General features: G+C 40.1%; 1 long non-coding RNA gene across 3 annotated transcripts in view; it reads left to right on the forward strand.

Moving 5' to 3' along the window:
* LOC120884970 (uncharacterized) overlaps positions 1-24653 on the forward strand; it is a 49794-nt gene extending 25141 nt beyond the window's left edge. For 2 of the 3 annotated variants that reach the window (XR_013428983.1, XR_013428982.1), the window contains exons 3-4: positions 22408-22479; positions 22925-24653. This is a non-coding gene — a long non-coding RNA (uncharacterized LOC120884970). The remainder of the gene's footprint in view (positions 1-22407; positions 22480-22924) is intronic. The other variant, XR_013428984.1, reaches the window with a different exon arrangement.
* Positions 24654-25579: the final 926 nt, after the last annotated feature.

The raw sequence follows: 25579 nt of genomic DNA on the forward strand, positions 1-25579 counted from the left end.
CCTTGTCTCTGCCCAGAGATGTAAGATTTATTTTGCACCTTTCTGAGTGGATCTCAAAGTCCTTTAGACACAAGAATGGGGGTTATCCCAGGACAGAACTCTTAGTTTGTATTCATCAGATTACACTTGGCTAAAGTAACAGTCGCAGTTGGAAGCAGGAACAGGGCTTCATGCTTCCTAAGAAGTCTGGTTGGGATTTTGTAATCACAGGATGTGTCTAGAGTATGAGGCAAATCTTAAATAATTTGCTCAGAAATATGCAGAGGTGTGCCTCACTGTGACCTACGTGCTGCATGTGCTGTTTCCTGTAATCCAACCAGCCAAGTGGTGGTACTGGGTTGTGGACAATAACAACAACTACCATTTACGTAGCATTTACCATGGGCAGACACTGTTCTAAGGTCTTTACATACATTACTTGATATACTGCATTGGAAAGATGAGAAAACTGAGGCCTGAAGAAATTAACTTGTCCAAAGGTGCACAATGATAATTAGAATTAATTATACTTTAAATGTTCACATTGTCATCCTCACTTTGCAGGTAAGGAGACTGAGGTTCAGAGGCCCAGAATACTTAATCTAAGTTTGTGCAGTGTTGAAGTGGTGGGAAGGCCTTCCCCTAATATTCGGGGAGCTTGGGCAAGTCCTGTATTCCACATGAATAAATATGCAAAAGATACATATCAAGCTAACAGTTAAATAAAAATTTCCCTCTCCTTCTAATTTGACAGGTGAATCTTTATAACAACCTAAAAGGACAGATTCAGAGGAAGAGTTTTCAGACTCTTTGGTGAAAACCACAATGAAGTTGTATACTCCAGAGTCAGGCACTAGCCTCTGGCCTAGTACCATTCTGTGCCCATCCCTGAAACGTGTGCATGGATACTCCAGGGTGGACCATCTAACCTTTATCCCATACTCTCTGCCAATAGCTGTCCCTAGGCCATCCTGAAATCTAGGAGATACACATCCTTGGGGAGATGAAATTAGGAAGAGGCTTGAACAAGTACTGGAAATGAGCTCAGGGTCCCCAGAACCGCAAATTCTGAAGTCTCTACACCTGGACCATGGTCTTGAGGGGGAGATACGGACTCCAAGGGGATGTTCCTTTGACTTGGGGAATCCTCACTTTATGGACTAAAGTGAGCATCAAGGAGGATCAGAACAGAACCCCGGAGAGATTCCAACCCAGGGCGGAGCCCCTCTTGTCTGGGTTTGAGAGGTACTGGTGAGAGTACCAGACTTTAATCACACCTATCCAAGTCCAGCGGCCTTGATATATGGAAGCCCTGTTAACATCACTCCCCACTTCTGCCCCTGCCCCCAGCTTTCATGTCACTGGAACTTGACATGAGTAAAGGAAACTCCATGGGAAGGAGAGAACCTTAAAAGTGAGGGGTGGGATGGGTGTGGGGAAGGAGCTGGAGAGATTTCCCCTCACTCCCTTTCACACTTCCCCTTTCCTACTGGGTCCTGCCTCTGACCATGGCTGCACAAACACTGTCCAGAGCAAATCCAAGTCACGTCCACACCCTTTCCTTGTTTACAGACACAAAGCAGGGAGAGAATAGGAACCGCCCTGAAAATGATTCTTTCAAAAACTGTTCATTCCTCCTAACTTGGAAGAGGAGACTTTTGAAAAAAAAAAAAATAAGCATATCCAGAGAAAAGCTCTTTTTCTTCCTTGAGATTAGGCCAGCGAGGGGCCTGCCAGCCCTGCCAGCCTCTGCTACTGCAGCTATGGGTACTTCCTAGCACCTGGCATGGGCTATTTACACGGACTTAGGAGGGATCCTGTCATCAATCTGTCCAGGCTTCTAAATTTAGTTTCCATACATAAATGCAATTTCCTGTGTTAGGTATCATAATTAAAATTTTCCACAGGCTTAATTTTGTATTGGTGACGTTCAAATGTCATCATTCACAGTGTCAAGCTTCCGTTTTTAAAGAGCCAAATTAACACCCTTATTCATAAGCATCTCCCAAGGCCCCAACATTCAGGGCTAAAATGCTGGAGGCACTGACCACAGATCCAGGTTGCTTTCTTTAGTCCAGTTACACTCAGTCACTACTCACCCTTTTCTCCTTCTCTTCTTTTTTTTTTTTTTTTTAACATTTATTTTTAGTTGTTGATGGACCTTTATTTTATTTACTTATATGTGGTGCTGAGAATCGAACCCAGTGCCTCATGCATGCTAGGCAAGCACACTACCACTGAGCTACAACCTCAGCCCACTTCGTCCTCTTTTGATGACAACAAAGTGGTACCAAGGGAATGAATACCTGCCCAAATACCAGAGCATCCAAATCCTAGGTTAGGGACCTCAGAAATCCCCCAAACTAATAAAGACAAAAACATGGTGTTTGGGCGTAAAAACCAGGGAGACTTGGTCAGAGACTGTATCAGATCTCAGAAAGCTGTGGGGAATGGAGCTTTCCTCCTACTCCCCACCCCCGACCATAATAGTTTTCTTGGCTTTCTCCTTGCAGATCACTTCTTCTTGCATTTCTACTCTTTTGAGCTCTAAACGGCTACCCAGGCAGCCTTAAGTCCTCTCAGGTTTAACCTGCGGCTCAATTGCAAATTGAGAGCATCTTATTGGCTCAGCTTAAGTCGGGTATTCATGTCAGATCCAATCAGCTATTACTCAAGGGGATGGAGTCAGGACATTACAAATAAACCTGCTGGGCCTATCCTTGGGGTGAGAGGGAGAATATTCTCAGCCATGTGGGAGTGCACCACTCCAAAGAAGAACCTAGTATATCTAGTTCAATATCTAGATGGTAAACGTAGTTAAAAAGTTAGGGGCTGGAGATGTGGCTCAAGCGGTCGCGCGCTCGCCTGGCATGCATGCGGCCCGGGTTCAATCCTCAGCTCCACATACCAACAAAGATGTTGTGTCCGCCGAGAACTAAAAAAATAAATATTAAAAAAAAAATTCTCTCTCTCTCTTTAAAAAAATGATTCCTTTTCTGAAATTATTAATCATGTATTAGAATTAAAAAAAAAGTTAGACCACTATGCTTTACCTTTGTTTTAATTTTTTTTGGTGATAAGCAGTTTGAGGTCAGGTTTCATATCTGTGCTTGTGCTGTTGCACACAGTGCAGCCTTATCTGTCACCATCATCATCATGACAATATCCTCACCATCCTACCTCTTATCATTAAGGCCTTTTCTGGCCTTTTATTATGGAAAACTAACAGAAGCCCAACCTAGGAAGTTGGAAGAGACATTGCTGAGAATCCATTATAATTATTACTTAGCATGTATTTGGCTGAAGACTAATTGGAACAGCATAGAAAATGGCTGTTGTCAAACTAGGTCACTTTTTAGGCCCAGGGCCCAATCACAGCTTTTGCTGCATTTTCTTCACTTGTCTAATATGTAAAACAATAGCCAGTTCTACCCTCTGAAATAGCATAAACCTCTCAGTCTATAAATCCTAGACTGGGATATCTGAGGAATTTCTGGCAGATCCACCAAGAAACATGGCCAATCTAGATGTTAGAGGAATTCCTTGAGTCTCTAGCCAACCAAGAACATTAACACTTCACCCATATTTCAGAGGAATGCAATAATTTTGTTCGGTTGGATGGTCTTTAGGGAATGGGCACTTTTACTATTGTGCATTTTAAGAAATATGTATTTGATTTCCTTGATATGTATATTCATGGGGAACAAAGCACTCATTGCAAACTTAATTTTGGGCATAGTCTGTGCTGCCAGATTAGTTTTCATTTTTTTTTGAAAGAGTTTTTTTCTCGCTAGACTAAGAAAAGTTCTGTATCAAAATCAAGGTGTAAACTAAATTTCATTAACCTTTTTATTTATTCACTGGCTGTTCATTGGACATCTGCTGTGTGCTGGGAGCTTCAGGAGATGCTCTTCATCTCTACATGGAGAGATGACAGATGCGATCCTCACCCTCAGACACTCTCCAGTCCAGCAGCAAAGACAGATTTGTAAACCAGCAGCAGAGTGCCATATACTAAAGGTTAAAATACACATAGAATGTTAAGGGAGGTCAGAGAAGAAATTCAGCCAGGCTGTGTGGAGTGAGGGAATACTTCTGGTGGAGAATGAAGTCTGAGTGGACTTTTACCCTTTAAAACACAGTTAACCACGTAGATGAAGTGAGAAGGGAATTTAGTCCCTGGGTGGGGGCAATGTTGGGGCATGAAAGAGCACAAAGCATTGTAGATGTTGGCAATGGCTTGCTTGGCCGGGGTAGGTCAGGAGTGGTAGGAATAGGCCTGGAAACGTGGTCCTGGGGCCAGGTCACAAAGGGCCTTTGGCCAAGATGAAGTATTGGGCCTCTATTGAAGGATGATGTAGAGTCTACAGAGTCTTTATTTTTAAAGGAAACTTTGTATTGAAGTGTAAAATATGTGCAGAAACATGCACATATGATAAGTGTTCAGCTCAATGAATTTTCATGAACTGAACACAGCTGTGTAGTCAGAAGCCAGATCATAACAACCAGTGTCACTGAAGCCATCCCCCCCCCACCCCGCACCCCGCTTCCTTCTACTCACTACTTCCCTTTCCAAGGGTGACTGCGGGCCTGACTTCTAACACTATAGATGTGTTTTGCCTGGTTTTGAACTTTATTTAAGTGGAATTTTAAAGTGTACCCTTTTGTGTCTGGCTTCTCAGCCTTATGTTCATGAGCTTCAGCCTTGCCACCATATGGAGGGAGATGTGGTTCATTTGGTCTCATGGTTGTATAATATCCCACTGTAAGAGCATGCTATCATTTATTTATCCCCCCTATTATGTATCAACATTTGAGTTCTTTCCAACTTAAGGCCATTATGAATAGTGCTCTTGTGAGTGATCTTGTAATATCTTTTATTGAGTACACACACACACACACACACACACACATATATATAATGCATATTCTTTTTAAAAATATTTTTTTATCTGTAGATGGACACAATACCTTTATTTTATTTGTTTATTTTTATATGGTGCCAGGGATAGAACCCAGTGCTTCACACATGTAAGGCAAGTGCTCTACCTCTGAGCCACAATCCCAGCCCCCTATTATGTGGGGATATTCTTTTTTTTTTTTTTAAAGAGAGAGTGAGAGAATTTTAACATTTATTTTTTCTTAGTTCTCGGCGGACACAACATCTTTGTTGGTATGTGGTGCTGCTGAGGATCGAACTCGGGCCGCACGCATGCTAGGCGAGTGCGCTACCGCCTGAGCCACATCCCCAGCCCCTGGGGATATTCTTTTTAAAAATATTTTTCAGTTGTCGATGGACCTTTATTTATTTTTATTTATTTATTTGTTTATATGTGGTGCCAAGAGTTGAACCCAGTGCCTCCCATGTGCTAGGTAAGTGCTCTACCACTGAGTTACAACCCCAGCCCCTATGTGCATTTTCATAGGATAAAACACCTAGGAGTAGACTCTCCAGATCATAGGCTAAGCATGTATTAGTCTTTGTTAGATTCTGCTGAAGTAGGACAATTTTTTTTTCTTCTCTTCCCCCACTCTCCTTTTTTGTGGTACCCAGTGCTAAACAATTTTATAAATTAATTAAGGTTAAGGTTCCAACAGAGGTATATAAGAGCTCCTATCGTTCCAGTTTCCAACATTTGATATTGTTTGTTTCTCATTTTAGTCATTCTTTTGAGTTGTGTCCTTGGCCAGCCCTTACTTTCAATCATTTGTTGAGTCTCTAACTTCCCATGTGACTATGTTTGGAGGTAGGAGCTTTAAAAAAGAAACGGGGTTAACAGGGACTAACATTCTTACAAGAAGAGGAAGAGATGCCTTCAAGGAAGGTAGGAAAAATGTCAGAAGTGCCCTTCCATATCTAGATGACAGTGCATTGGATTTAGGAGGGGAGTGTGAGATGAATCTAGAAGATTGTTCTTTCTTTGTACAATCCCCAAAAGAGAATATAGCTGTCTGTAAGCCTGGAAGAAACTTCAATAGACACCAATAAGAGTAAAATAAAAGTTTACTATGATAACTCACTTTAAACACAATGCAGGATCTGTCCTTTCTGTGACATTAGCTCTGGGCAGAATATGTGCGCTCTGTAAACATTAGCTGTCATTATCATCACCATCATCACCACCACCACCACCACTACCACCACCATATCATTGTTGTGGAGGTTGCTAGGGTTATGACTGCAATAAATTGCAACAGTGACCACACTTCTCCAATCCTCTCTGTATTCAAACTTCTTAGAATATGACTTTGAAGATTTTCCATATTTCTTCACCCCTTGACCCTGGACTGGCTTTGTGACTTCTGACCAATAGAATGCAGTGTATGTGATATAGTGTGTTAATTCTGATCCTAGAACTCAAGAGACCTTGAGTGGCTTTCTCTCTTGGGACTTTGCCCATCTGTCATGTGAATGCACCAAAGCTAGCCTGTTGGAGAACGAGAGACAATATACATCCAGTCATCCTAGTTGTGCTAGCTGAGGCTCCAGACATGTAGGCCCAGCCAAGAGAGGATGAGTCTGGCTCAGGTCAGCAGAAATGCCCAGTTACTCTAAAGACTTATATAGAGCAATAATAAATGGCTGCATAGTAAGCCACTGTTTTGAGATTGATTTATTGGGCAGATACAGATAACTGCTGTGACTTCGAATCAGAGACATCCATGGAGACAGAGTATATAGGAAGGAAAATGCAGGTGGATGTGGGAGTCTCATCAGCTTTGGAGTTTAAGACAGCTAAGTGATATTCTGTGGGGGTGTTATAAAGAGCAGTCTGATCAAGAAGCAAAGATTTAAGAGAATTCAGTATTAGGTAGGAGATGCAGCACCAGGAATGTGTGCCTTTTCCCAGGAAGATAGAAAAGTGGGTTAAGTACTGAACTTTGGAGAAAACCAACATTTAAGAAATGAGTAGAGAAAGATGGTGAGAAGGAAAAACCAGATATGGGAAAGGAAAACCACAAATTAGTAGTGTAATGAAAGAAAGGCATGGAAATTTAAAACTACATTATTACGGTTGGGAGGAAGGTAGGAAAAATGTCGGAAGTGCTCTTCCATATCTAGATGACAGTGCATTGGATGTAGGAGGGCAGTGTGAGATGAATCTAGAAAGGGAGTTGACAGGACAACCATGAAAGATCTTACACAACACTCTAAGGAGTCTGGATTTTATCATGAAGAATTTTTAGCATAGGAGTAACTTCAGCACGTTTCTCATTGAAGATCACTCTGTAGGATTACAGTGGATAGGCTGATTGCAAAGAACAGGACAGGGACTGGTTGGGAGATTCTAAGGAATGTGGGTGACATAGGGTGAGGACCTGAGTTAAGGGAAAGGCTATGAGCATAAAGAGAAAAGATGGATTCAATTGGGAGATAGAACTGGCAGGACTTTGTGACTAAGTGTACGTGGAAAGTCAGAGAATATAGGTATGAGTATTAGTTTGGGGGCTTAGATGGCTGGTTAGATTTTTAAAAATAAATAGAAGTGTGATCCAGGGGAATACCCGGCCCCATGAGCTTGTGACTACAACATATAGTTATTTTTCCTTGGTATACCCAAGTTATCACAGTACAGAGCCTGCACTGGAACTCCTTATTGGAAATCCACACTTCTTGGTGTGCTGTCAGTTGTTTCTGGAAGTGTTAGAACATCACTAAAAAAATCAAGTTCCTAGGATTTTCACCTCTAACATTCTTGCTTTGCTGCTGGGCTGCTGCTGCTGCTGAAACCCTTGAATCTTCCTTCTGAGATTCACCACTCTGTGGGATCAGCTGATTTTAGAGTGACTGCTGCCAATGGATCACCATTCCAGCCTTGGAAATAGCATATGCCCTCTGAATCCTAACCAGGTCCATGGTTGCTGTCTCAGTACAGAAATGGGCCCACTTTGGGTCTTAAATTTTCAGCCTCCATATTGTTGCTTGATTGGATACCTGATGTTGGCATTCACTGCCTCCATGTGACAGCAGGAGTTATGAGGACAGTGGAATGACTCTAGGCTTCTTCGTGTCTTCAGATCCAACTCAACTGGTCTCAGGCCCTTGATCTTCTCCTCTCCAGTTCAAAGCATGCCTATTTCCATTCCTTGTCCCAAGAGAAACCACTTCAGAGGATGATTGACAGCAGAAACATCCATTCTCTTCAGGGAAAAACTCCATCCCTACTCACCAGCATGTACTCTAGTTCCATTGCTCAAAAGATGCAATCACAAAATAGTTCAAAGTTGGTATATTTCCCAAAAGCTGGGGCACTCATTGTTGTCCCTATGGGAGAACAGACTGTGTCCTGCTCTAAGTTACTCCATGATGAGTAGAAGAGTAGTATTCGGATTATGCCTAATCCCTAGTTACTCCACTTTATAAAGTAGTAGTTTACTACCAGTCACTCTATTTTGCTGAGATAGAATGCCTCTACAGATTCTGCAAGTAAATAACAGCCATCTTCCCAGCACAGCTATAAGGCATAAACTGATACATTAATTGTGCTAATAAAATGATCACCTATGGGGGCTGGGAACATGGCTTAGTGGTAGGGCACTAGCCTGACATGGGTGAGGCACAGGGTTCGATTCTCAGCACCACATATAAATAAATAAAGATCCATTGACAACTAAACAATGTTTTTTAAAAAATGATCACCTATGAACTTATGGAATTAATCAGAAGCACATGAATGCAAGGGCATAGCAATATCATAGAAAAACCAAGCACTCCAGGACACTGAAAGAAGCACCCCCCTCACTTGAGGCCCATAAAAGGAAGAGAACCCCAAGACTGGACCCAGCAGCACACCGGCCTCATCACCAGGTTACTTGTCATAAGCCTTGCCCAGAAAGATTGCCACAGTGATGAACCTCCAAATCTCTGTCTTTAGGCTTTAGCAGTGCATGATTTCTCTTGCCCACCATGCTCACATACAGCCTTCTCCAAGCAGACATCTCAAGCTGATACTCTAAAACTTCCATCCATCTGGACCCTGACAACCCTGTGCCCTGAACAATTTCTTAGACTGGTTTGGAATCTTACCTGGTCACCACCTATAATGATTCTTTGCATTCATACACTCATATCTGTGCTCTACTTTTACTCTCAGTTCAGCCTCCTGAGCCCCTATGGCTGCCTTAACCCTCTCTTAGCCTTTCTTTCATATATATATATGAAATATATAATATATAAATATATATTATATATTTATATAATATATGAATATATAAATATAATATATAAAATTATATATATATAATTTTATAAAGTGTGATGTGTGACTTGAGTGTTATAGAATTAGTACTTAAGATTGGAATTTTTTAGAAAAAACTGTTTGCCCAGTTTATGACTATCCGGTGACCCATTTATTGAACTACCGCCACTGAAAGTGGTATAGACTGTGAATTTATTCTTATTTAATAAATTCTGGCATTGAGAAAAGATAACATGTTTGGTCTGTGTTGCTGGCATAGCTTGCTCATGACACCATAGTCACCCTGATAAACTGGGTTTAGAGAGATGGTTCCTAGAAAGATCATGTGTTCATTTTATCCATGATTATATTCACAATATGCAACATTCAAATGGATACAAGTCTATAACAACAGAAGGTACAGGGATCAGCTGCAGATCAGCATGTAGATGGTAGTAGAGGTGATGGATAAAGTGGAGCACTAGAGCTGGCTCATGCGGTTGGTGAGGACCACTTTTGTGCATTTCTTCCCAATTCAAGGATCAGTGACTGGTAACTTAATGTTGGCCATACTAAGAGTATTTACACCATAGAAAACAGCATACACCATAAATCATCCCCTCCCCCCAGCACTGTTAAATATTTACTAACACATCTTTGTGGATGAGGATGAATTATTCAAGGAGAGAAGGTACAGGAGAGAGGAAAAAGTCAGACAGGGAATGTTAAGGAAGTCACATTTAAGGAATGGACAGAGATAGAGGAGTTGTAAATAGAACAAACTAAAAGAGTCTTGGAGGCAGCAACAAAAGATTGTGCTATAGACACTAAAAGAGCAGAATTCGCAAAATAATCTTGGGATATGTGTCTCGAGATATCCATAAATAAGGCTAGAGTATGTGATGGAATCCATTTTCTCAAATATGGCTATTCTTGTTTTGTAAAGCTGTTTTATCTACAGTATTTTTAAAGGCAATTTTAAGTAATCAAAAGGGCTATTTCATGATCAAGCTGGTAAGCAGTAAATGTTGTAGAAACAACCAGCCAGTGATTTTTCAACCTAGTTATCTTAGTCTTTTCAACAGCTAAATTATATAACCTGTCTATTGTTGGACAATTTGTCTATTCAAACTTTCTGTTCAATCACACAGATTTAGCTATGAACATCGAATCATAATATTTTGGAAATAGAAAAGAACTTCTTGATCATTAATACCCTAATTAGCCAGATAAGGAAATGAACATTCAGAGAAGTTGAGTGACATGGCATGATCATGAAGAACACACAAATCCGTTAATGATATAGACAGTGTTGAATTCAGGTCTCCTATCTCCTCTCCCAGTCTTTCTCCCTCTTCACAGTCTCTTCCTATGAGTGAAAAGACTAACATCTGAGATGAGTTTTGAACCAAAGTCTGGCGTATCTGTAACCTTTTTATTGAAATTCAAGCCAACCAGGGTCATCATGCCTATTTTCTTCTGCTTGGGGATATATTTCCAATAATGCACAGGATTTAACCCACCCAGGCTCTGATTGCTGTAACCAGGGGAAACTAGAGTATCTGAAGCCATTCTGTGTTCAAGTTACTTCCAGGGTTATTGTGTTGGGCAGAAATTCTCTGGTCAAGAGAGCTTGATACTAGTCTCTTTTGCTTGTCCTGAGTAACAGGAAAAGACTTGACTGCTTGTTGCATCCAAAGATTAGGTTTTGAATCTGACTCTAAATCACAGATATTGTACAGTATAAATTTAAAATAAAAATATACCTAATAGAAATAAGAACAAAGAATAACCTAGGTTATATGAGGAACTCAACTCTATTCCCTAGTATTACTTTCTTTAGAGCTCTTCAGAGGAACTGGTGTTCATCGTATCAACTTACTGAACAAACTCATTTCCTGACTGCTGTTCAGAAGCTCAGGAGATTCCTCCACGGCTTAGGGAGTGTGTGGGAGAAAATTTGACTCCCTTCCCTCATCAGAGTGGAGCAGAGGGAGGAGAGCTGCTAATGGAGTTTTCTTGCTTTTTGATTTGAGTGGAGTTTTAGTTAGCTTTTTCGCTGCTGCGACTAAAGGATCTAATCAGAACAAACTGTAGAGGAGGAAAAGTTTATTTGAGGGCTCACAGTTTCAGGGGTCTTAGCCCACAGAAGGCAGACTCCATATCTCAGGGCGTGAGGTGAGACTGAACATCATGGCTGAGGGAACAGCTCACATGATGATCAGGAAGCAGAGAGGCTTCTCCACCTGCCCCTACAAATTTTTACCCCAAAGCCATGCCCCTAATGCCCACCTCCTCCAGCCACACCCTACCACTTCAATTACTGTGCAGTCGATCCCTATCAGGGGACGAATTCACCCACTGGGTCAAGACTCTTACAACCCAATCATTTCTCCTCTGAACCTTCTTGCATTGTCTCACACATGAGCTTTTGGGGGGACACCTCACACCCAAACCATAACAAGTGGGGATGTGGATGTCACCTGCACCGCTAGTGTTCCAAACCTGGACCATTCTGATTCCCCTTATTACTGCTGTTTATCTCTGAGCCAGACATCCAGCCCCTACTTACTGCCCTCCAGGAGCCAATACCTCAATGAAATGACAAAACACTTAGTCCTTTTTGTTACTCTCTTAATGTCCGACTTCAATCACCCAGGGTCCCCCCCCCCAGGGGCCCTAAGTTATTAGCTTCTTAAAGTGGCATCTAATAGATGGTGACACATAGATCAGCCACCCCTGCTTCTTTTAGGTACTGACTGGTTAATGCCCTTTGGCCCAGAATCTTTCTCCCCTTCTTCCTTTAAAATTTTGTTTCTCTTCACTGTCATTTGCATTCTGCATATTCTCTGGGAGCAGATTTTCCTCTTTTCAAATGATGTAAGTCATCTAAGGAAATTATTCACATTTCCATTTTTCAGAATATATTCGCCTTCTCATGTGGGTGTTATTCCTGAATAAATTGGTTCGGCAGTAAGTGTGAATAATGCTTGAAGTCATCTGCCTCGCTTGGTTTTGTTTCTCAGTTTCTCTAGTAGACTAAACATTTTTTTTCAGTTGCTTCTTATTATTTGTACCTTTTTATCTTAATCTTTAAAAAATATTTATTTTATAAACAATTCATAATAAAATAAAAAGAAATTATACATGGTGTTCTATGTGACATATGTCTTGGTCATTAGTTTTAGGAGGCACAATTAATCTTTTTCACATATTAAAACTGTTGATCCATTAGTTTCTTCCTTAATGCATCTCTCTCTCTCTCTCTCTCTCTCTCTCTCTCTCTCTCATGCACATACACTTATTTCAGACATTTTATCTTTTTGTATGCTAAAATTGGTTTTATAATTGGTTAATGTATGAGAAAAATTCAAAGGAACATTTCAATTCCAAGTTTCTGAGTTCACCTAAATATTAAAGTACCCCACAAGAGAGTATCAGACAGCTTTAATTTGTCATAGACAGTATGTTGACAAGTAAAGATTTGGACAACTTGACAATGATTGCTCTTTGATCTTTTTTTTTTAAATTTTAATATTTTATTTTTTAGTTATCGGCAGACACAACACCTTTGTATGTGGTGCTGAGGATCGAACCCTGGCCACAGGCATGCCAGGCGAGCGCGCTACCGCTGAGCCACATCCCCAGCCCTGCTCTTTGATCTTGAGTCAGGTGTCTAAGTCAGTGATTCCCCACAATGTCAGGTTGACATTTCTAAAGGTCCATGGCACAACCAGAGAAATAATTTCAATATAAAGAGTTTTCATAAAGCAAATTCATCCAATCTAAAAAAAAAAAAGAATCTGGGAAAGTTAATGTTTTTTCAACTTTTTGAAAGCTAAAAGTTCTTTATTTTATGACATAATGTTAATGTGACAGTAAATGATAAATTTCCCCCATAATATCTTTACTTGGCAAAACAAAAATAATAATAATCCTTCTATGTCAGTCTCCCTAAGTTTTTCTGGACACTGGACACTTCAGGACTATTGGGAACTCAAAAATCTGGAAACTAAACAGTTTAATTCCCTGTGTTCATCTATTTGCTAACAATATCCACCCCCCCCCCCCGCACATCTCCAAATCTCCAACTCTCCCCAGCATCTCAATGGAATGTACTATTTTTCAAATCAATTTAGAAATTCAAGGTCATGACTCAATTCTTATGGTCTTCCTTCCCATTTATCATGCATGCTTTTTGTGATAATTGCCCTCAGGTTTTATAGGAAAACAGATCCCAGAGATGCATTCGTGCATGCATGTATGTACTCAATAAAAATTCTCCGAGTGTCTAAGTGGTGGAGAAACAGCAGTGACTGAAACAGATGAGTCTCAGCTCCCTTGAGTCTCCTTTCCTATTGGGGGAGAGGGTACATCTGTGTGTGAGGGTAAGGTTGGGGAAAGATTAATAATGAGCAAGCCATTACTTAAGTAAGCTCATTACTTAGCAACAGAATTTCATGTAGTGACATATGAGGTTGTGGATCAGCTTCCCAGTTATCTTCATAACCACTGGAATGACTGCTAGTAGGTGCTGAGGAAGGAAGGAGACATTTCAAATTGGGGGTGGGATGGGTCAGGGATAGCTCTAGAAGTAGATGGTGTTTTGAACAGAGATCTGAATGACTAAGAAAAGCTGTCCCTCAGTTGATTGAGGGAAGAGTACTCCAGACCCAGAGAATGACATAATCAAAGGCCCTATAAAATTTGACATTTGGGGGACCAAGGATGAGGAATGAGGGCACAGAATGAAACATTCTGTTTTGAATATATTAAATTTAAGTCGTTTGCTGACATCCAAGTTGACATTTTACCTATGTAGCTGGATGTATTAGTTCTGAGATTATAGGTAAAATTTGGGAAGCATCAGCATATGGATGCCATGTTGAAGAGATAGGGCCAAGAAATGAATGATCCATGTGTGAATCCAATATTTACACATTGAGGAATCGAGGATGAGCAATCAGCAAAGGAGACTGAAAAGGAGCTGCTAGAGAGACAGGAGGAAATCCAGGAAAATTTACAGATGAAAGGATTTCAAAGATGAAGAGCAACTGTGCCAAAATGCAATGTGGGTGGAGTTTTTTTTAATACAAAGAAATTTTTCCTACTTCATGTTGTTGTTGTTGTTCTTTATTATTATTATTATTTGAAATGGGGTCTCACTATGGTGCCCAGGCTGGTGTCCAACTTCTGGGCTGGGATAATCCTCTTGCCTCAGCCTCCTGAGTAGCTGGGACCATAGGTGTGCATCACCATACCTGATTCTGTTTTTTTTTTTTTAAATAAACCTGCAGTTGTAATAAATGCAAAGGTAGCTCCTTTCGCTTAACTCAGCACTGTTAATTTAAACTAACCCTGGTTTCACACCCACCTCCATTGCTTGGCAGAGCTCAGATCTTGGTTTGCTGTTTCTGCCTTTGGACTGGGCGCCAGGACCCTGAGCTACTTTTAGTGACTTTCCCCATCTAGAACATAACAGTGAGTTCAGGCCCTGACACAGAGCTCCCTCTTAATCACTCCCCAACTCCAAAGGCTTTCTTTCCTCTCAGGCAAATTAAAGAGAATATAAAGTTTTTGGACACTCTGGTCTGCTCAGATTCCAAGATAGATCCAACACTGTCTCCATCTAACTAACCAACATCGACTAAATTATTTTGCACAGAATACTTTTGAGTTCCTCTTCATCAAGTTAGTAAATGATCAGATTCCTCACTCCACCCCTCTTTTAGACCATTGCTTGTTTTGAAAAAGTGTCCCTTTTTCTTCTAAGAGGATGAAAAACACATTGAGAGAAGCAGAACATTTGGGACGCAGCTTCATAGGATGCTTCTCACATTCCTCTATGATTGAGTGATGGCTGGAAACTGCTAGAGCCTGCCAGAGGAGATTTGCCTTCTGTTCTTTTGTATGACATTCTTTATTGCTATTATACTGGGTTTTTTTGTGTGTGTGTGTGTATTGTTTGGGCAGAGGCAAAAGATGGAACAGATATTGGACTAGAATTTGGGATTACTTAATTCTGCTCCTAGTTCTGGGCAAAGTCTCTGTTAAGTTTCAGTGTCCCTCAAGCAAAAGGGACAGTCTACCTGTATTAGCCATCTGATGTGTTTCAGTTCTCAAAAGGGCAAAGTCATCTTAGACAAATTCAATATGAATACAGGTCAAAGATTTTGTTTATTGAGGGAAATATTAAGATGTTAAAGCTGGCCCAAAGAGCATTTGAAATTATGTGTATGAAGTTTTGATAAAGAAATATAAGTTTGATGAGTTAGATACAAAACTGGTCAATGTCCAACAGGAGAAAAAAACTCTTCTCTGCTGTATTGGACAGAAATTATTTTCATCTGCATCAGAGAAAATTTTTCATGTCAACTCTCTCCACATATATTTCCATATGTAATACTGGTTAACTTTCTTGAGCACTTAGCACATGCTGGGCAATGCTTAACAAGCATTATCTCTTTGGATGCTCGCTGCAACCCTCTGAAGGTGTACACTTTTATTAATCCCATGTTGTAAGAGAGAAGACTGAGGCTCTGAATAGTTAATACAACCATCAAAGGTCACAAAAAGCTCTTTAGTGACAGGGGTGGCCATCAATCTGAAGTCTGACTCCAAAATCTTTGAGCTCTTATTATGATTAATATTATTAAAGTCAAGAGGAATAATGAATGTGAAATCAATTTACAGATTGTGACTATACTGTAAAATGTAAGGTATTATTTCTACATCTACATCACTATTAAAAAGTAAGGCAGAATGGAAGGAGAACCAACTGTTAACCACAGGAAAGGTCTGTTAGGCTGGGGTATCTCTGAGAGTCTGTTCAATGGATCTGAACAGCTTCTATTTAACTTCAGTTTTCTTCTTTCTTCTTAGTGGATGGATTTCATTGAAGGGGTTTCTTGGCCCATTTTTTATTCACTGGTGGAGAGGTATCCACTCTGAAATCCTCCTTCATTTCCTTTTGTCTCTGTGTGTGTGTTTTCCTGGCTTAGAGTGGAAAGGGCACCATCAGTATGCCTGCGTCTGCACTCGAGCACCATGATTGACTACTGGAAGACTTTGGGCAAATAACAGTTTCAAAGACAACTGCATCCAAATCCCTTGAGGGAGAGGGAAAAGGCTCATTAAACCTGCAGGGGAGGGCACTGAAGAATCTGATATGTCTTGTTCCTCATTAAAGCCATTACTGATACCTACCTCGTAGATAGTTTTGTGAATTGCTATCTAGTAAGACATTAGAAATGTTCATTCTATTCCCATCTTCTTTCCAATGAACTTGTACTAATATGCCACTCTTCTCTCCTCCTATCCTCTCTCACTTATGTGCCCTCCCCTCCATTCCCTTTCTCACCTCTCCTGTCCATCTGTTCCCTCCTTTCCTGTCCCCTTCCTCCCTTTCCCGTCTCCTCTTATCCCCTCCTGTGCCCTTTCCTTCTCTCTCCTTCTGTCCTTTCTCATCTCTTGTCTTCTTTCCTTTCAGCAGGACCCTGAGATCAGACATCTCCTAAACATAACCTCTGTTCTCACCTTGCTAATTTAGGAAACCATAGTATTTAAATCTGGAAGGAACTATTGTGACTTCTTTCTATTCCAACCTTTGGTTTATTGCAGAAGGGACTGAGAACCAGAGGTTAAACCCAAACTCAGACATCCTGACTCCTGATCAATTTTCTCTGTGTCTGTACTATCAGGACAATGCTATGGTTCATCCTCATCGTCGTTAGCTGTGTGTTGAGGGACTTGGAAATATGCCAAGGTGAATCCTTACTGTAATTTGTTCATGAAGAGTAAAGTAAGCTCCTGTAAGCTCAGGCCACCAAAGAGAATGTTTCACGGTGCACAAAATAAAAAAGCCAGATTTCACCTTCGCTGGTCAGGAAAACACAGCCAACGCAAATTGCAAGGAAAATCGTCTGTGTCCATTTCCACAGAGAACCACAGCTTTTATAGTCAATGTCCTTGAGAAAGAAATAAAACAGCGTACTGCCAGAGATAAGGCTGGTGAGGAAGAAGGATAATGAGCCTGGTGAGGGCAGCCAGAGACCTGGCCATCACACTAACAATGCCTTCTCCAAGTTCCTTAGTGGAAAAATTAAATGCAATACCAGATTTCCTTTGCGTGCTGTAGCCAAGGAAGGTAGGCTTCCTGACCCTCCCCTACTGGTCCTGCTGCCTTGGCCCTAGATGTCAAGGAGTTGAGCGGGAGCCAGTAGCTAAGATGGCATTCACCTCACCTCAGGGAGGGACAGGGGCCTTGAGAGCCCCACCAAGAAAGCCATTTATTCTGTGAGGTGGATTCTTGAGTGTAACAAGAATCCCTGCATCTTTATGGAGTGGTGCTGTGTTCAGCCAGAAGCATCAAATAGAGGGGTCCGGAGCATCAAATAGGGTGTTGCCCCCGCTCACTCAGGCCTGAGGAGGACAGCAGAGGTTAGGAAGGGGAAGGGGAAAAGTAGGCAATTCTGTAGACAGAAGGAAGATTTGCGGTTTGTTAAAGACTGGGAGCAATGAGGAATGAATGCTAATAGGTTTCTTTCTGGGACAACGAAAACATTCTGAAACTGGGTCGTGGGGATGGTTGTACAATTTTGTGAATGTATTAAAACCACTGATTTATGCATTTTAGATGGATGAATTTTATACTATGTAAATTACATTTCAATAGAGTGAATTTGCGGATATAAAAGGGAAACGTGAGTTTGGGGGAAGTTGCTCAGTGCTGTCAGGACAGGACCAGCTAATTTCCCCCAGGTATCCTGCTGGCATATGTTATCTTTTCATAGTTTTCATTCTTGTGGTGGAATAATGTGCACAGTGTACTACGATTCATAAAGAGTCATCGCCAATGCTGACCATTTACCATGATTCCTTTTTTTTTTTTTTGCTATTATAGATGGTAAACAAGGGCACTCTGCCACAAATCTTATTTTTTTTCCATAAGCTTCCTCCTGCAATCTATATTCCCACAGTAGTGAACTACTTGTGGTTCTGTGTTTTAACTCTGTTGCTTTCTTCCCTATAATGTCACCTTGTTCCCTTAGCAAGCTTTCCTTAACCCTGCCTGCTCTCTGCTTGCCTACCTGACTTACCTCCATCATAAAAATCCAGCTCTTCTGACTTCATCTATATTTCTACTGTAGGACCTACCATACCATTTTGTCATGTATTTATTTGTCTACCTGTCTCCTTTGCCAGGCTGTGAGCCCCCATGAGGTCAGACACAGTGTCTTATTAATTTCTGATTCCCAGTTGCCTCTGCTTGGCAGGTGGAAAGTGTAAAATATATGTTAATTGGATTTAATTGAATTGCTGAGGCTCTGAAGAGCAGTGCAGAGTGTGTCTCTGCTTCTGTTGAATTACTCCCCTTAGTGCTAATTGGAAGAACTGGAATCATTGGGCCAAAGGGCACAAATGTTTCTCTGTGCTTGCCATATTGCTTTCTCAAAGGTGGTGCTAATTTGTAGTGCCAACTGAAATGAATGAGTGCGCCAATATTGCTGTCACCTTGCCAGCTCATCATTTTAAAAAATGTTAATTTAGTAGGTGTCAAATGATATTTCAAGGTTACTTTAATTTGCATTTCTTTGATTACTACTAGGGCTGAACATTTTTCTCAGGTGTCTAATTCCTGTTTCTATTTCTCCTTGAGGGAACTGCTTGGTCATATTCTTTGACCATTTATTTATCTCAGTGATAAGATATAGCTAATACATTTGAGAGGCTCCTTTTATATTTTATTTATGAGACTATCATCTGTTATATTTGTATAGATTTTTCACATGCAGTTTTTCTTGTTTTTTGCTGGTTTTCATTGCACAGAAGTTTAAAACCTTCAGACGTATTTACCATTCGTTTTCTTTCTTTACAATTTCTCAAAAAGTTTCAAGAAAAGGAAAGGTTTTCCTCATAGATGTGCTAAATCTTTTATTCTATGTTCTGTTCTTTCTTAATAATAATAATAATAATAATAATAATAATAATAATAATAACTCACTCGTTAATCCATCTGGACTATACTGAGTACTCAGCTACTTTTTAAAAAATTGCTATTACTAATTCTAATAACTCTTATCAAATATTCTTTGAATCAGTCATGAGTATTTGACTCCGGCTAACAAAAATCTAAGTGAGATGGCTCAAGCAAATAGATTTTTAATCTTCTCACTTTACAAGAAATTCAGAGGGTATTGGTAGTTGCTGGATCATCACATGTTTCTATGAGGTTGGTGCAGGAAACTCAGATTCTCTTGGCCTTTCCCTCCTGCTTATTACCTCACAATTCCAAGATGGTGGAATCACTGTGTTCAAAGCAGAGAGGAAGGACAATGAGAGCCACATTGGTCTCTCTTGTCAGGAAAATAAAAACTTTCTCAGAAATGTACCAGCAGATTTTCCCTGAGGTCTTATTATTGAGAAAGGTGTCATTTGGTCACACTTAGCTGCAATAGTGGCTGGGAAAGAATTTGACTCTTCCTGTTTCTATAGTAGAAAACAGAAGGAAGAAGAGGGGTAGGAAAGATCACTCACTGAATCTGCCAACCAGAAGTGTCTATACACACCTTCCTTCCTCCTTATATTTTAAAAAGGTATTTTGAGATAGAGACATAGATTTTAAATACATATGTAATTTACTTATTAGTTATACTTCATTCACAAAAATACTTCGTAAATTATTAGAGTTTTTAAAGTCCCTTCATTTGGTTTCACTAATCTGTGATCTTGTCAGTGAATTATTTTAATCCTCATTCTGTTGTACAGTATGTTTTAATGTCTGATATTGATAGAAACTTTTCACTGTTTTTCTTTTCTACATTCTCTGTTAATGGTTTTCTCACAATTTTCACACATATATTTTAAAATGCATTTGTGGAATTAAAAATACTTGTTGGGTTTTTAGATCAAAACAACATTAAATCTATGAATTTAACAAAATTAAAATACTATTCTATTTGTTAACACAGGCATTTTAATATTATTAAGTCTCTTCATATTGGAGTTGATTCCATTTTTCTATTTATCTGAATCATCTCTTAAACGTTCTAACAAACTTTTGAAGCTTTTAAAATTTATTTTATTTTATTTTATTATAAGAATCACATTATATAGTTCCCAATCATTCTAAGTATGGAAACTGAGTGTGTGTGCATGCGGGTGAGGGGAGCTGTAAATCAGATCTCTTTTCTCATTAGGTTATCTAACTGGTAGTCAAGGGTATATGGAAGTTGTCAAGTACTTCATGAAAATCAGACTGCTTTGTTTCAATGCACTTCTGTAGGTGGTAGATCTGGTACTTGCCTGCCCCTCTCTCAAGGTTACTGGCTACTCATTGATCAGACCTTGTTTCTTTGTTATGTTGGGTTGGATGGCAAGTAACAGCTGAAGCTACCACTTTAGATAACTGAGCTCTACAGCTTATCAGCGTTCTGTTTCTTTTTAGTTCTTCACTCTGTGGGCAACATAGCCTTCCTGTTGAGGCTGGTGGTCCTCGTGGTGATCAGATTGATGGCCAATTAAATGTGTTTCTTTCCCAGACTCCCCCCCGATCCCACCCTCACCACCACCCCAAAGCATCAGTGTCACTGGCTCAGCTTAAGTTCTCTATCACCGTGATCCAGTAACTATGCTCCAGTGAGTGAAACTGTACTAATCAGCTTAGGCTTGAACTGTGGAATCATCTCCCCCTAAAGCATGTGGGTTTATGTAGAAGGTATTAGTATCCCCCACACTCACCTCCTCCACCCAATTAGGACAGTTACCAAGAGTTGAACAATGGGTTCTGAGGAAGCGACCATAACACCCACCACACTAACGATGTCACTTTTTCCTGGACACTTGCCCTGTTGCCCTAAGTCCAGTTTCAAAGTCCTTCCTTTGTAGTCCTCTAACACAGGGGATCAAACCATAGTAGAACTGCCTGTTTACTTATGAAGCCAGAAGAAAAATGACTTATTTATAATCTTCTAGTCATCTCCTAAGAGGGGATATTTTGCTAATAGAAATTTTTTTTTTTTTTAATGCCTGAGATACAAGGCTTAGTGGTCTGCATAAAGGAGAGACATGAATGGCCTGAGAGGAGATCCTGGGCCCAGGACCTGTCCCTGGGCTAAGAAACTGAGCATAGAGGAGGGTGGGATGAAGACATTAAGTATTGTGGTGGGGAGGACACAGATGTTTATGGGGAGAGGAATTAGATGTTGTGGAAAATAAATTCTATATCCTATAATATCCCCCTCATACATTCTTCGGCAATATATCCTTTTTTTTCTTTGACCTAACAGGGCAGATTTGTTTGTTTGTTTATTTTTGTGGAGTTGGGGATGTTACCTGGGGCTTCACACATGCCAGGCAAGTGCTGTACCACACAGAGCCACACCCCCCAACAGCAGGGTGGATTTGAGAGGTTTGTGTTCAGGAGGCAGGACAAGAATTGGGGGCTGGCTTCAGGGCTTCGTGACAGATGGGTTTCACCTGTCTGTACCCATCTCTATACTCTAAATCCTATGAGGGCTGGGATCAGTTCTATCTTGTTCTCTGTGTCTGCTGCAGTTCTGAGTACACAGGGACTTGGTAAGTATTTGGTGAATGAATGAACAAGTTTGGCAAAATCAGGGAAACCTTTGTCATCCCACTCCTGCCACTTTCTCAGCTCTGGAATAGGGGGACTGATAATCACTTTGTATACTTATCATGAGATTTAAATCTAATTTGATAAATGGTAACTATGGTTATTAATTCTTTCCAAATTCTAACCTACAAATACTAGTAACAACCTCTAACATTTAGTGAGCATTTTCTTTGAGCAAGACCCCTTTGCTAAGCACTTCACAGATGTTACCACCTTTGATTCTAGTCCTAACAACCACCTTGTAACTGCCCTGATGTTAGCTCTTCCTTCATGACATTCTATATGACCAGCATCTAGTCATATAGAATGTCATACCACACATGAGCACCAAAATCTAGATAGGGAAATGTGGAATCCTTTGCTAGTATGCTTCTTGCTACTTCAGTCTCTAGAGATGCACAGTTCAATTGTTCCCACAAGATTGGACAGAACATAAGTGATGGATAATTTAAGAGCTACCCCAGAGTGAAATGCGATGGATTTGCAGTTGTTGTAGCAACGGAGACCACATGACCGTAGAGTCAGGCAAAGGCTGAGCCTGTGGTCACTAGTGATGGGAAAGTCGGGGGGTGGATTTGTGAGCACCAGGAATCAGTAGGCTTTCTTTTCTGGCAGGGTCTATTCCTGGAACAGCTGAAAATACAGAGGCTAAATTCGGACTTCTGGATAAGACTCAAAGATTGACTGGTGAGAAGGAGAGGGGAGAAAGGGACTTTGTTCCTGTTCATATAGGTCCTCTGTGCATATTTAACATTTTGGGATGTTAGTTTTCTCATTTTTAAAATAGGAATAATAATATCTGATTAGTCATCTCTCATAGGAGGATTTGGGAAGGTTTAATGAAGTGATGTTCAGAATTTCTGCATGGAAAAATACTATAGAGATTCTAATTATTTCAATAAATAAATATATATGAGCTCCATGCAGACTCTGAAGAACTTAAGGAAGGGTAACATTCATTTAAAATTAATTTATTCATAAGTTGCAGATCTGCATTATGCACTGAAAACTCCATAATAAGATCTATAATTCTATACATATAATATAAATGTATACTTATAATCATGGATGCTCTTATGTGAAGAATCATGTTTTTTGCTGTTTTTAACTCCTCGGATTTCTGTTCTTCCAGAAAATACCAAGTGATGAACATGACAATATTGTAATATTATCAACTGAAATTTTCATTTGCTTTGCAAGCCAAAGGAACTTCTCAAATTATGAAGCAACTGGTAAAGAATTAAGGTAACATGAAGAGCTTAAGTTAAGATTGCATGTTCTCTAGACTAGAATAACTCCATTGTGGAGAAGCATTTTAATCAAAAGCAGAAGGCTCTAATCAAAAGTAATAATGATTGTTATTAAGTTTTGGTGGTTAAAAGGAATAAACTTCATTTTAAAAAGATCCCCTGACATGGAATGTTCAGTTTTCTACTCATGAAATTTACTGTAATTAACTCCAAAGGACTCAGCTCTGGGAGACCCAGACTCTGGTCTGGGACCTACTGCTACCATGCATGGTGAATGACCTTGAGAAGTCCTCCAGTCTTGTTGGATCTCTGTTTTCTTATCTGCCAGCTGAAGAGAATGGAGTAATTTCTACACTCCTTTCAGCTCTAAGACGTTGTGATTACTTTAAATCATTTCCAGAAAACTCAGTGCTTATCTTTGGAATAACTGCTAAGCAACAGCCTGAAATAAGAGCTAAAAATGAAGCGAGACTCACCAGAGTAGTGACTAAAGCTTACGCCAGCATCATTGTGCGATTATAGTGCCCTAGACCCTGTGCCTCACATGTTGCATTTATCATCCACTTAAGCCTTCAGACACTCTCAGGAATACCCAAGTATGACAGCTAGAACATGTCTCAAACAAGGGATGACAGCAAACTGTCGAACGTCCAGGTCTCCGCCAACGGGTCCTTACTTATATTAAAGATAGATCTAAATCCCTTCAACGTCAATATGAAATAATCCAGGGAGAGATGGTTGCTGGTATCGCTGTACATGGCTTTTTTTTTTTTTTTTTTTTAAATCTTATCTCCCTGAGGCATTTGGTTGTTTACCAAGGTCCACGGCATAATTACAGACCAATTCTTAGTCTTCCTATTACTAGACTTTTGGGCAACATTTGATATGAAACAATTGAAACAATTTCTGATCATGGGGCTCCGAAGGACCCCAAACTTATCTGGCAAAGACGTGTGACCTAATGAGGAGGGTCTGAACAGGTCACCAGAACAAGAAGAGCCTAAGACAGGAATACAAAGATGAATACAAGCCAAGTCTGTTCACCTTGGTGAACTCATGCAGGCTGAAGCTTTACATACTGATGGTTCTAAAATTAAAACTTGACGCCAGATCTCTGCTGTGAACTTTAAAACAGATATGTCCAACTGCCAACTCAGTATTTTCACTTGGATACCTAATCTCAATGTGAGAATAGAACTTTTGATTTTTTTCCTCTAAGCCTGCTCCTCTCCTAGTGTTCTAAAACGTAGAAAAGGCAATTATCAATCACCTAGTTGCTTGGAGGAGGGCAGGGTGGAATGATAGATCCTTAATACTTGGTGGCATCAAAGGTCACTGAAGGAACTCAAGGACAGACTGCCTCAAGACTTCTTAATAACTAAACACAAAAATGTGCTTGTGGTTTGAATCCTCTGTTACATTTTCTGCTTCTTGCAGCTCCATGCAACCTTATTGATACAATCAGACAAGAATAAGACTCACTGGCACACAGAGCTGTCCAAGTATATAGAAACCACACAGTGATAGGAAACATCCCAATGTGCATACAGACAACTTATAGAATGTTTTACTTTTATAGAATGAAGTAATAAAGCGGTAATTCAAAAAATACTTGCTTCCAGTTTTCTTGAATTTGTTAATATTTCTTGGTAGAAAAATATTACTTAATATATCTAATCAAAACAAAGCAAGGACCCAGTTACCTTCTTTGACTTGTAATCTTTTTCAAATTTGTTTGACTTGGGAAGTGGTCTATTAGTTATGATATGGTAGTTGTTTTTCTTTCTCTCTACATCCTCCACTTTCTTTTGTTAAGATACAACACAACTAAATTATGTAAGATAGAGCTCCCTGGGATTGGAGGATGCACTACCTAGGAGGTATGAGTGTGATTTGTTTATTGACCTACTATTGAGAGTCTCTTCAATTCAGCTTCTGTCTCTGCTCAATATAAATCTAGTTCTGAAGATGATAACGAGTTATTGAATTTGCTGAGAAGGGAATTGATTGCCTAAAGGCTGGAGAAGTTGGTGGGAAAATAGCTTGTTATAAATGGAATCTTTATTAAAAACACAATTCTCACCATATTTTTTTTTTCAAATGGTAGATGATGGATGATGTTAACTGACACTTAGGTTTAAAAAGAGAGCCAGGAGAATGGACTCTGTGATTATTGTCAATGAAGTTGTGAATCCTAGGCTTGTGTAGGCGGTGAGTGGAATCTAAATAGGAGTGAAGTGAGAGGAGTGCTCAGAGTGAAGATATAGGCTCTGCTGCAAGGTGTTGGGAGATGATGACAGAGAGGGCCACAGTGTGTTTCATCTCTGTGACTTCCAGTGTTACTTTGGATCTTCTGGCTGCCTGGGTTTGGGGGTCAGGAAGCATAAGCATCCTCCTTGATCCTTTATTGCTTCATGCAGGGCCCTCTTGAAGCTGTTTGGGGAACCAGGGTTGGTATCAGTTCAGATTGCAAGTATCTGCAAGTATCAGAAAATCCATCTAAAGATGTCTTATACACATGTCCTTCAATTTTGCTT

Source organism: Ictidomys tridecemlineatus, chromosome 12 (genome assembly GCF_052094955.1).
Source record: "Ictidomys tridecemlineatus isolate mIctTri1 chromosome 12, mIctTri1.hap1, whole genome shotgun sequence".
Lineage (NCBI taxonomy): Eukaryota > Metazoa > Chordata > Mammalia > Rodentia > Sciuridae > Ictidomys > Ictidomys tridecemlineatus.